This window comes from Cnephaeus nilssonii, assembly GCF_951640355.1.
Source record: "Cnephaeus nilssonii genome assembly, chromosome: 9".
NCBI classification, from domain to species: domain Eukaryota; kingdom Metazoa; phylum Chordata; class Mammalia; order Chiroptera; family Vespertilionidae; genus Cnephaeus; species Cnephaeus nilssonii.
This window is the reverse complement of record NC_137080.1, coordinates 5,611,597-5,624,104: the sequence shown is the minus strand read 5'-3', so window position 1 is coordinate 5,624,104 and position 12,508 is coordinate 5,611,597. Positions and strand designations below refer to the sequence as shown.

General features: G+C 43.5%; 1 long non-coding RNA gene across 1 annotated transcript; it reads left to right on the top strand.

The window, feature by feature from the left end:
• The first annotated feature begins 271 nt into the window (after nucleotides 1-271).
• LOC307105311 lies at nucleotides 272-10,260 on the top strand. Its single transcript, XR_013814013.1, has 3 exons — nucleotides 272-460; nucleotides 1,728-1,842; nucleotides 10,148-10,260. It is a non-coding gene; the product is annotated as an uncharacterized lncRNA (long non-coding RNA).
• Nucleotides 10,261-12,508: the final 2,248 nt, after the last annotated feature.

The window sequence follows — 12,508 nt, the reverse complement described above, 5'->3', positions numbered from 1 at the left end:
GGGAGGGGCGGGGCCTGGGGAGGGAAGGGCCAGGCCGCGAGGGAGGGGCGGGGCCTGGGAAGGGAAGGGGCGGGCCGCGAGGGAGGGGCGGGGCCTGGGAAGGGAAGGGGCGGGCCGAGACGGAGGGGCGGGGCCTGTGAAGGGAAGGGGCGGGCCGCGAGGGAGGGGGCGGGGCCTGGGAAGGGAAGGGGCGGGCCGAGAGGGAGGGGCGGGGCCTGGGAAGGGAAGGGGCGGGCCGCGAGGGAGCGGCGGGGCCTGGGAAGGCGGCCCCCGCGCGGGCACCTCTGCGCTCCCGCCCGCCCGCCCGGGAGGGGCCGGAGGAGTGGAACCGGTTTGGCGGAGCAGGGCGGGCGATACTCGGAGCGGGCCTGTCGCAAACACCCGCATCTGCCCCGGCCGGTCCAGGGCCTCCATACTGTGCTCTGTCTGCATTGCCAACCTAGGACCTCTGAGGAGCTAGGTAACTTCCCAGCCCCGCCGCCAACTCACACACACACACACACACTCACACACACACACATATACCCAGACACGCTCACACACACACACACTCACACACACACACACACACAGACACGCTCTCACACACACACACACTCACACTCCCACACACACACAGACACGCTCTCACACACACACACACAGACTCACACACACATACCCAGACACGCTCACACACTCCCACACACACACACACACACTCACACACACACATACCCAGACACGCTCACTCACACACTCACACACACACACACACGCTCACACACACACTCACACACACACTCACTCACACACACACACACACACACACAGACACGCTCACACACACACACACAGACACGCTCACACACACACACCCAGACACGCTCACACACACACTCACACACACAGAGACACGCTCACACACACTCACACACACACACAGAGACACGCTCACACTCCCACACACTCACACACACGCTCACACACACACGCTCACACACACTCACACACACACACACAGACACACACACACACACACACACAGACACGCTCACACACACTCACACACACACACACACACACTCACACTCACACACTCTCACAGAGACACCTCAGGAGGAATTGCTAATAGTTGCCCCTTCTCCCTGAGGAAAGTGCTAGGAGGGCGAGGAGAGGGGCCGCTGGGAACGCCTGCGAAGGCCTCCCCCTGGCTGGGCCACAAACCGCTCCTGCCTTTGGGGCCTGGCTTTGTCCCTGACGAAAGGGGCCGCATGTGACGTGAACGATCGCTAACTTGCTGTCTATGGAATAACAGTGGGTTCTTAATTTCAGCATGGAACTCATCACCTATTGAGGACTCGGCCTACCCCGGATTGAAAATGCTTTGGGGAAGGACGTGTGATGTCGTGGCTGACACGTAGTTGGGCTGTGTCTGTACTGAACGTGCACAGGCTTTTTACTTATTGTCATGATTCCCCAAGCAATGCAGCCTACCAACTAGTTAATAGTATCTGCCCTTGTGTTAGGTATTCCCATAGGTAGTCGAGACATGATTTAAAGTCTAGATTACGTGCAACTGCTAGCTTTTCATAGAAAGGACTTGAGCCTCCTCGGATTTTGCTATCCGAGGGGCCTGCAGCCAACCCCCCGAGGATACCGAGGGCCCACTGTATGTTTCCTCACAAGCCATTTTCATGTCCTCTCCTGTCCTTCTCCCTCTTCTCTCTGCCCCCTTCTCCGCCAAGTCATTCTAGACTCTGGGAAGCTGAAGAGGAGAGGATTGAAGCGCTGTGAGCAGGGGAAATCCTACCAATCAGAAGAGGGCAAGGGCGAGGCCCAGACTCTGCTCCTCCCGCCAAGGTAATATGGTAGGAGAACCGGCTAGGTCGGGTCTGGACACGCTTTTCTGTTCGGCAGCTCACAGACTTTTTTTTTTTTTTTTCCACTTTAACTTCAGTGATCTTCGGTGCCCCTGAAGGTAAATAACACACCTGAATCATAAAGCTGCAGATGCGTTGAGTTCAAAGTTTTATTCTCTACTTTTAAAGCCCTCCATAAATTACGGCCAAGGTAGTTTGGAATCCAGCCTCCTGCCCTGGCGTTCCTCTGGGATGGTTAAGGTTGGCTAAGCAAGCTGCTCTTGAGAAACCAGGTGTAACAAGACCTGGGTGGAGGGATTCCGGGGTTGTTTGTGGAACTTTCTCCACCTCTGCGCCAGAGTCTCTCTGGGGCAACCCCGCAAGGTGGCTGCGACTAGAGCTACTGGTGAGAACCTGCCTTTGTTATGCAAGTCGCAGAGCACAGAGTGTCCCGGCCTCCTATTCCCAGCTAGCGCAGGAAGGAGGGAAGGGGTCAAATGGAATTCTGGGCAGTAGGCTTAGGATACCTCTTCACTCTCTCCACCCCCTTAGCTCCACCCCATCACCTTTAGAAGCCCAGCTCGTTCATAATCAAGGACAGGTAAGGCTTCAGAGCTCTGCCACCAACTTCAACAGGGTCATTAGGATTAAAGTGATAGTCAAATTTAACTTTCTGCACAAATCTAAGTTATCCAAATAAAGCAATTAATTCTTTTTGTTCTCTGTTTCCCTTATCCTTACGTGGAATCATATTTTGTCCCAGCTCTCTAAGGGTTTTTTTTTGTTTTGTTTTGTGTTTGTTTTTTTGTTTTTTTCATTTCCAACAAAATAGTTGTTTCTTTCAAAGACTCTTAAAAATTTCAGTGTCAGGGATGGTCAGCAATTCCTGGTTTTTCTCTGAGCCTGTCTACTGAAAATCTGCTGCTGTAGCAACTACCAGGCTTTTGAATCCAGCTGCAAAGATGCCATTTAGTGTAGTTTTCCAGGTTGTGTTGTTTCCCCAGGGAGAATTCGGAGATCCTGGGACATGTATGTATGTTGAGACAGGAAGGGGACTTAGAGCAACAGAAGGAAGGTAGCTTACAGTGGCTTCGCTTCAAAACCCTGGGATGGCCCCACAACCACACCAAAATCCTGTTCTGGAAGATCTGCCCACTCAAATCAGGTTCCCCACAGCAACAGCAAAAGTGGGTGGGAGTGAGAACTGTGGCAGGCTCAGCCCCCTCTGGAATGAGCCTGTTGAGTTGATTAATGCCGGCCTTTTCATTAGAGTGGAACTTGGAAAAAAACAGGCTCGATCCTGCAGGAAGAAAAAAAGAGAAAGTGAACCACTTATAACGGAAATCTTTCTCACCCTGCCTTGTGTGGTGAGCTAAACCTACTGGAAGTCAGACCCAAGAGATACACAAGCCCAAATTGATGAGGGTATCATGCTGTCAGCTCCATGGGGGTTGGGAAGAGCTGAGGAATGACTCCATTCCATTGGACTCTCCTGGACATTCTGCAGTGATCTTCATGGTGACATCAGCGGCCCCTCCGCCTGCTGTGATTTACTAGTGGGTGTTCTGCATAGGACAGGGCCCCTTTATGCTTTCTTCCAATATAGTGGTCATCTTTATAGCACTTTATCTCCGTGGTCCCCAAAGCTTTTTATGGAGGAATCTAAATCCATTATTATGGGGGAAATGCAGACATTTAGGAAACTGAAATGAGAAAATCCTGTGGCTGAAATAATCTATCCTTTATTTCACAGAGTCACTCAGTATCATAGAACCTGTCTGGGTGGTAAATAGATCCAAAGTCCTGGGGGAAATGACCCAAAGATCATATTGTGTTTTTACTGTCTTGTTATGCTCTCTGAGTGAATTTAGAAAGTCAGTGATATTCAAAGCAGGGTAGTCTTTTACTTACAAATCAACATCGACATGTGTCCTTAAAACATAAAATTAAAAACCAACTCTTAATTCCTTACATTATGGAACAAAAAGGAATTGGTTCTTACCAGCAGACCAAAAGGGCCATTCATAGAGTAAGAGATAGATGAATTGGACTGAAGGGGAAGTATGGGGGATTAATCTAAGTTACTGATTGTTTCTTTTCTCAAAAATCTCCTGGCAAAGATTAAATTGCACCAAATATCAATCAATTTTATGATAATAAGACTATCAAACTTGTTTCATTACAACTGTCTAAACATGATTTTCCCATTTAGCAGCCTATCCATCCAGAGTTCTGATTATGCTATAACTTAGGAGATCCCTTGAATCAAATATTAATATTTGTACAGTGATTACAGTAGTTGATGATTTGTACAGGAACTCTAAAATTAAATATAGTATGTCATTTATAGCCTCAGAAAAGACTACAAATGGAAAATTATTTTCTAACATTTTGGTTTTTTTTCTGGAAAAATTTGTAATATGACATATTTGAAGTGGTATTATAATAACAAAATACTTCTTTAAAGTGATCTATTTAAGCAAAATATTTTACATTATATCGTGCAATGCCTTTCAGACTGTATTTATCCAAGGAATCTTTTCCAAACAAAATATTAAATAGAAGCCAAATAAATAAAAGGTAAAAACCAAGGTGCTAAGGAGACAGGGGAGGAATGAATTTCATTCTTTGAATCCTCACAAGGGCCACTAAAGTACCTTTGAGGAACACTGCGGTTTTAGGAAGTGTGAAGACTTACTAAAAAGAAAATAAAAGGCACTATTTGAGATGACATTCCTTGCAACTTTATGTATATATGTGTTTGTGAAATATCATTCAATTAATATCTGCTTCCTATCTTTATCATTTTTGTTCTGAAGCTGTAACTTTGGTGGCACTTTATGGTAGCACAGATGGATTCTGTGTCTATGAGTTTCAAATTCTAAGTTGTTTTTTTTTATTCTAACAGTTCAGCAAAGGCCAGAGGGCAAGTTAGGTCAAAATACGTGTGACCTCAATGAATTATTCAGATAAATATTTCTATCTTGTAGAATAACAGCAACAGCTCACGAAATGATTTTCAAATTATGATTAGGACCTTAGAGAATATGTCATCCGAAAAACCAGATTTTTTTTTTTTTTTTAGTTGAGAACACAGAGGTCCTAGAAGTTGAGGAACTTCCCCAAGATGACAGGAGTGCATTCCAGAACACAATTCTCATGTCCCCGAGTCCCATGCTTTTTCCAGTACTTTATGCATCACATCGTATAAATTAACATGAAATTCTTACAACTTGAGAGTATCAAAATTAACTATTGACTGAAATCAGTTCAGTATTTCTGCGTTTCTTTAGACTAACCCAGTCTGGCTCACATTTCAGTCATAGCCAAGACACACGGCTTGTGTTAGATCAAAGATCTTGGAAGCATCCTTAAGCAACACATGTCCCTGCAAAAGGATGGCCAGAGGTCATACAGGGAGGCACAGAATACTAAGCACTCAGAGCAGTCACGCCTTCTTTGGGAAGCAGCGGTCGCATCAGCGTATCTGGAGACAACGTTGCGACTGTGAGGCTGAGATGGGAAGGCTGGCGTTCAGTGTAGAAGGGTCTGATCTCCATCCACCTCTGAGAACTCCTTTCTTTCACACCTAACTCTGTGAGCAGGAGGTAGGGAGAGGTTAGGCCAGGGCATTCCATCTGGGGCTGGATGCAGAGGCCTGCCAGTCTGGCCTATCTTCATATATGTTATCAAAATAAGGGAGGTTCCTGTGATTTTTAACTGGGTTTCAGTGTATTTGTGCATATGCAACATGCATTTTCAAATTACATAATTGGACACTTTATAAGTCACATTTCTTTAAACCTGTCATTCTCTGCTTCAGGCTAAGTTGGAGTTGTTTGTTTAAGTTCCTTTTGAGCTTTCAAGAGAAATAACAGAGAAGGCTTTGCTATGAACCAAATTAATACACTAGTTTCCATTTTGGGGTTTTGGGCAGCTTTGTTTCTGCGGGAGAATACAAGCGTCTTAATGTTAGCCGCTGTGTGCCTCATCTATATAATGATATTACATGCATTTCAGTGTTTGTAAATGCATGTATTAGAGTGAGCAACCACAGCTGGCTTCAGTGAGGCAGGCGGACAAAGAGTGAGTCTGCAGGTGAGGTTGCTCAGCCCAGTCCATCGACAGTGACCTGTAACAAGTCTCCGGTTGGGAGATTCACACTAAACAACTTACCTGTTGTTTAGTGTAGTTTGGCAAATGGGGGATAATTGTCTTTGTAAAAGCATCAGGAGTACATGGGGCGATGCTAATGCTTGTCATCCACTTTATTACATTATCCAGGGTGGCGGTGATTTTTAAATTATATGCTCTATATAGTATTTAAGGTTTCCTCAGAACAAAGCTAAAAGGAAAAACAGAAGTGCTTATTACTTATTACATAATACTTGCTCACCCTACCTCACAAGATTGGTGTGAACAACAAATACATTTGAAAATTGTAAGGGACATGGCAAACTGTGAAGTATTATTCACATTTGCTGATATCGATACATGTTTGAAGTACATTTGAGCATTGAAAAGTTCCCCTTGACCCATTCCTATGAAAATATGTGACACTGTTTTTTTCTTTAACAGCTTTATTAAAGTACTAGAGGCCCGATGCATGAAATTTGTGCAAGGGGCTCGGCCCTCGGAGCCATGGTGGCTTGTCTCGGCCCTCGCAGCCCTGGCTTCATCTGGAAGGTCGTTCAGCTGTCCAGTCTAATTAACAGATTACACTTTTATGATTATAGACTAGAGGCCCGGTACACAAAATTCGTGCACGGGGCGGGTGGGGTCCCCCCTCAGCCCGGCCTGCACCCTCTTGCAGTCTGAGACCCCTCGGGGGATGTCCTACTACCATTTTAGACCTGATCCTGCAGGGATCCCTCTCGCAATCCAGGACCACTGGCTCCTAACCGCTCACCTGCCTGCCTGCCTGATTGCCCCTAACCACTTGCCTGATCACCCCTAACTGCTCGCCTGCCTGCCTGATCACCCCTAACCACTCTGCCTGCCTGGTCGCCCCTAACCATTCTGCCTGCCTGCCTAATCATTCCTAACCACTCTGCCTGCCTGCCTGATTGCCCCTAACCACTCTGCCTCAGCCCCTGCCGCTGAGGCTTCATCTGGAAGGACATTTGGAATGACGTCTGGAAGGTCGTTCGGCTGTCTGGCCTAATTAGCATATTATGCTTTTATTATTATAGTAATTTACATACCATAAAATCCACTCATTGTAAGTATACATCTTACTGATTTTTAGTAAATGTATACAGTTGTGCAGCCATCGGTAGAATGCAGTTTTAGAACATTTTCATGACCCCCTAATGTTCCCTCACACCCATTTGCAGTTAGTTCATCCCTTTTCTTGACCCCAGCCCCAAGGAATCATTGATGTGCTTACTGTCTCTATAAAATTGCCTTTTAGGCTATTATGAATAGTGCTGTTTTGAACATTCATATACATATCTTTGTTTGGATATATGTTTTCATTTCTCTTGAGTAGATTCCTAGGAGTGACTTGTTGGGTTTATGATAAGTTTATATTTAACTTTTTAGGAGAATGCAAATCTGTCAGAGTGGCTATATCATTTTATATGTCCATCAGCAACGTTTCTAGTTTCTCCAGATCCTGGCCAATACTGGCTAGTGTCTGTCAAGTGGCTGTTCTAGTGGATGTGCAGTAATATCTCATTGCAGTTCACTTTGCATTTCCCTAATGACGATCTAAAGGAAAAGAAGCCAGTGCCCCTGATTAAATGGTTAGATGTTGCATGTTTTAAAAAATTCTTGTAGCACACAGGTTGAAAATCACTGTTCTATACTGTTATTTAACTTTTAGTGTGAATATATTTTTTCTCCAAACTTGATTTTTAAAAAATTTTATTGAGGTATAATTGACATGTAACATGAGTTTCTGATGTACAGTGTAATGATTTTATAGTTGTATATATTGCAAAACAATCACCACAATAATTCTAGTTAACATCTATCACACACACATAGTTACGTGTGTGTGATAGATGTTAAGTTTTTTTGTGTGTGTGATTAAAACTTTTAAGATCCTCTCCCTTAGCAACTTTCAAATATGCACCAAAGTATTATTATCTATACAATCAGGCCATGACTATTTATTTTATGCCTGGAAGTTTGTATTTTTTGACCCTTTCACTCATTTCACCTACTCCCACCTCCATCCCCTGCCTCTGGCAACCACTAATCTGTTATCTATATCCATGAACTCCTTTTTTTTTTTTTTTTCCTTTTTAGATTTCACATGTAAGTGAGATCATAAAATATTTGTCTTCCTCTGTCTGACTTATTTTACTTAACATAATGCCCTTAAGGGCCATCCATATTGTCACAAATGGCAAGATTTCCTTCTTTTTATAGCTGAATAATATTCCATTGTGTGTGTATATATGCATGAATGTGTTTGGTCTCAAGATAGAGAAACCAATACTTCCACATCTTCTTTATGCATTTATCCCTGGATGGACACTTTCTCTAAACTTGAATTTTAAACTCCCTCAAGGGGCAAGTCCTATTAGTTTATTGATTTTTTTTTTTTTACATTACCAGGCCTAGCAAAGTACTCTGAAAATAATGCATCCTCAATAAATATATGTTGCATACATGATAAAAATTTTACTGCTTTTATGTAAATATTTTCAGCACGTCTGATATCATAATTGAGTAAGTCACATTGAATTTTGTACATGAGAGGTTTCAGTTTTAAAGACATTTCAAAAGGGAGTGCTTGAGAGTATAAACTTGGACAAATAAATTTAATGATCAGAGAAAAGTGACTCTGAGAATAAATTAATATTTTATGGTAACTAATATGTTTAAATAAATTCAAATTTTTAGACTTTTTTTTTCTGCAAATGTCCCTGAGTGCCTTAACAAAATAGTAAAACCATAGTTAATCACAAATGAATAATGCTCTCAAGTGTATCCATGAGTAAGGAGAAAGCAAACAAATACTTCACTAATCATCAGGACTCTAGAATCAAAAGATTTAAAATTGTAAATATAAATTTATACTTATGTGGAAGCCTGGATGTAAAACAAAAACAACTTTCCCTATACCTAGTAAATAACAGGGGAAAAGAAAAAACTTTTGAGCCTTGCCTGGAAGGGTGCCAAAGATATACACTTGAGAATATTTTAAGGTAATTAGCATTTTTGTCTCTGTGTCAGTAAAAATAGGCCTTTGGCTGCTACTAATTTTCTTTGGGTTAGTGAGACCATTGTATGAATGAAGGACTGTTAAAGGCCATTTATATTGTGCAAACAGAGGCACAAATTAGAGAGGGCATGTTAATAAGGAGAGGGGGCTTATGAGTGCTCAATTATGAGCCCAGAACCTGTTTCTATTTTAAGGGGATAGAAAACACATCAATCTTGCTTTTAGAATATTTTCAATTAAAATGAACAGCACATGGCATACTAAGAACCAGCGAAGGCTGCGGCCATGTGGGTCTTGAATAATTCTTACATACCATCTTAGAATCAACACTGATATACGTATAATGGGCTGAAATATAATTTGAGATCCCAGAAGACCAAGGTCCCTGAGCTGCATAAGAAATTCTAAAGGAAAAGAAATATAAAACTGGACCATCTGTTTCACTTTCCGGCATGCAACCTTCAGAGTAGACTATTTGGAGGAGGATGCTGCTTTAAATCTGAATAGGGATGAAATATAGTACATACACTCGCAACATATCATGAACTTCCTCTCTCCTAAGCATAATCAATAGCAGTCTCGAGCCTAGTTCCGCATGTTAAAAACAAAGCACAGTGTTAGCTGCACAGAGCATTCACTTCTCCCCACGCGGATACAATAGTGAGTAGATTCCTCCCCGGCCCCAGGCAGCGCCTCCTGCCTAATTGGGTTGAGCAAAGGGAGGCATCCACTCTGCATAGGCGAGTGTTTGGGGAATCTCATTATCGTTTACATACACAGCTCTCTGCATAAGCCTAGTTTGCCCCTCCTTTAGCCAGTACTTCCAGTTGCCTAATGCCATGTTTTTTTGTATGTGCTTATGAAAACATTTCAAGATATCGCCCCCCAAGCTACCTTTCCCCCTATGTGAAATGGCTATTATAGAATTATAGCTAACCAAGTTGCCAGTGTTCACATAATGTTCTTAAAGTGGAAAAGCACTAAATAAAACAGTGAAGGGTAGCAGGCATGAATGTGTTTGGTCTCAAGATAGAGAAACCAATACTTCCAATGCTATTCAATAAGCCCAGTGCTGAACTTCTCAAACCATGATTGTGTTGGATTTTTGACCTTTTTTTTTTTTTTTCAGGTGGTGCTAGTCCCCGCTCTTGAAACCTTGGTAACTATTAAGGCTGAAGTGCCATTTAAAGAAAAAAGAAGGCAAAGAAATGAGCTATGAGACGCCATGGTGAGTTGTTTGTCAATGTATCCTTTCTTGAGTGTGTTGGGAAGCAGGCTTCAGGGTGCTGGGATCATAGGCTTTATTTTGAATTTGTCTGTTATAACCTGAAAGCTTTCTTCAAGGGAGATACATAGGGTTCGTGTCTATATACAAAGTCTGTTGCTATGGAAAGGTTTGTACTTAACCATATTACAGTGTTCTGTTAGGAGCAGGAAACCTGGGGTATCAGTTTATCTCTTTCCAAAAGCCACATGTTTTGTGGGATAAAAGAAATAAAAAAACATGTACAGCACATATTTCTGCCATTAGAGAACAATTCTAAAGGCCTTTTTTACATTGTATGTATCAAGAAACTATTCTATATTCTAAGATCCATAGTAGCTTCTTACTATAGAAGTTAGTTATAATGTAACTAGAGGCCTGGTGCATGAATTCATGCATCGGGAGGGGGGTCCCCTCAGTCCAACCTGCACCCTTTCCAATCTGGGACATCCCTCTCACAATCCGGGACTCCTGACTCCTAACCGCTCACCTGCCTGCCTGCCTGATTGCCCCTAACTGCCCCCCCTGCCAGCCTGATCACCCCTAACTGCCTCTGCCTGCCGGCCTGATCGCCCATAACTGGTTCCCCTGCCAGCCTGGTCGCCCCTAACTGCCCCCCCCCGATCACCCCTAACCATCTCTGCCTGCCGGCCTGATTGCCCCTAACTGTCCCCCCTGCCAGCCCAGTCACTGCTAACTATCCCCACTGCTGGCTGGTTGCCCCCAACTGCCCCCCCCTGCTGGCCTGATCACCTCTAACTGACCCCCTGCCAGCCTGGTCACTCCCACCTGCCCCCCGCTGCTGGCCTGGTCACCCCTAACTGCCCCCCCCCCCCCCCGCCAGCCTGGTCGCCCCATGCAGCCTGCTGTTCGGTTGTTGTGTGAGGGCGTCCCAACCAATTTGCATATTATCCTTTGATTAATATAGATAGATGTCAATTACTCTCAGTATATTATCTAAGCTCCTCTGGTATTTCCACCTCTAAATTCACTTCCATGTTGCATTTCTCATTCCCACCCAAATATCTGCTGTTGGCTCCACAAGAGAGCTTTCCTTTTAGCATGTGCTCTGTTCTTGGTGAGCAATTCAACACAATAAGGATGTGCTGTGAATGTTTGCTGTTTGACATGTTCTCTGAAAAGGAAGGGCTGAGGCTGCCCGGATATTAAAACCTGGGCTGTTCTAGAAAAATTCAACAATTACTCAGACAATCCAAAATTTGTCAGTTTTCACATTTTCCTTACATCAAAGTTGGCAAACTATAGCTTGTCTCATTTTAAAACAGTAATATATTGTATGGTGCTAACACCTGCACTTGTAGGAAAACACGTTGGTTCTGAGTTCAGACTCCGAAGTCCTGGGTGGGGGGTCTAGATATGCCATTTGCAGCTTGTGCCATCGTGGGCAGGCCTCTTAACCTCTCTGTGCCTGTTTGCCCATCTGTTAACATTGGAATAAGAATCGTACCTATTTCAAAGGGTTGAACTGGGAATTAAATGCGACAGTTCTGGTAAAGCACGTAGAATAGTGCCTGGCACAAAGTAGGGATGCAGTAAGTGTTGGTTCCTTACATTGTTGGTCTTCCTGCAGTTTTTAATCTTGCCTTTTTCCATGACTGTGCAGCTACTTCTTTTAACTCGGAAGAATTTTAAATGGTAGAATCTGGGGCAATGTAGCTGGACGTTTGAAAAATAGGCGGGGTTGGATGACTTTCCTGTGTCCCACAAATAACCCCATTAAAAATGAGCTTTGCCCTGGCTGGCTGGCTCAGTTGGTTGGAGCATCCCCCTGTGCACCAAAGGGTTGCAGATTCAATTCCTGGTCAGGGAATATACCTGGGTCGTGGGTTCAGTCCCTATCAAAGTGCATTAGGGAAGGCAACCAATTAATCTCTCTCTCTCCCCCCTCTCTCTAGAAAATCAATTTTAAAAAATGAGTTTTCCCATACCTGTGAGGACAGTTTTGTCTTTCAATATAATAACTAGGATTCTCTCTTTGTCCATTGTCCTGCTGAAAACTCCCTTTTGGTTCTAGATAATATAAATGTAAAAAGTGTTTGTCTGGATGTATATGTGTTACCTATGTCAACATTTCTGTTTCCTTTATAAACAATCCTTTTGTGTTATTAAATGTAGAAAGAGGTTTAAAATAACTGATCATTTATCCCAACGTATGCAAAGCTTTATCAATATTGCAATATAAAATGTAGACATATAGAGAAAGAC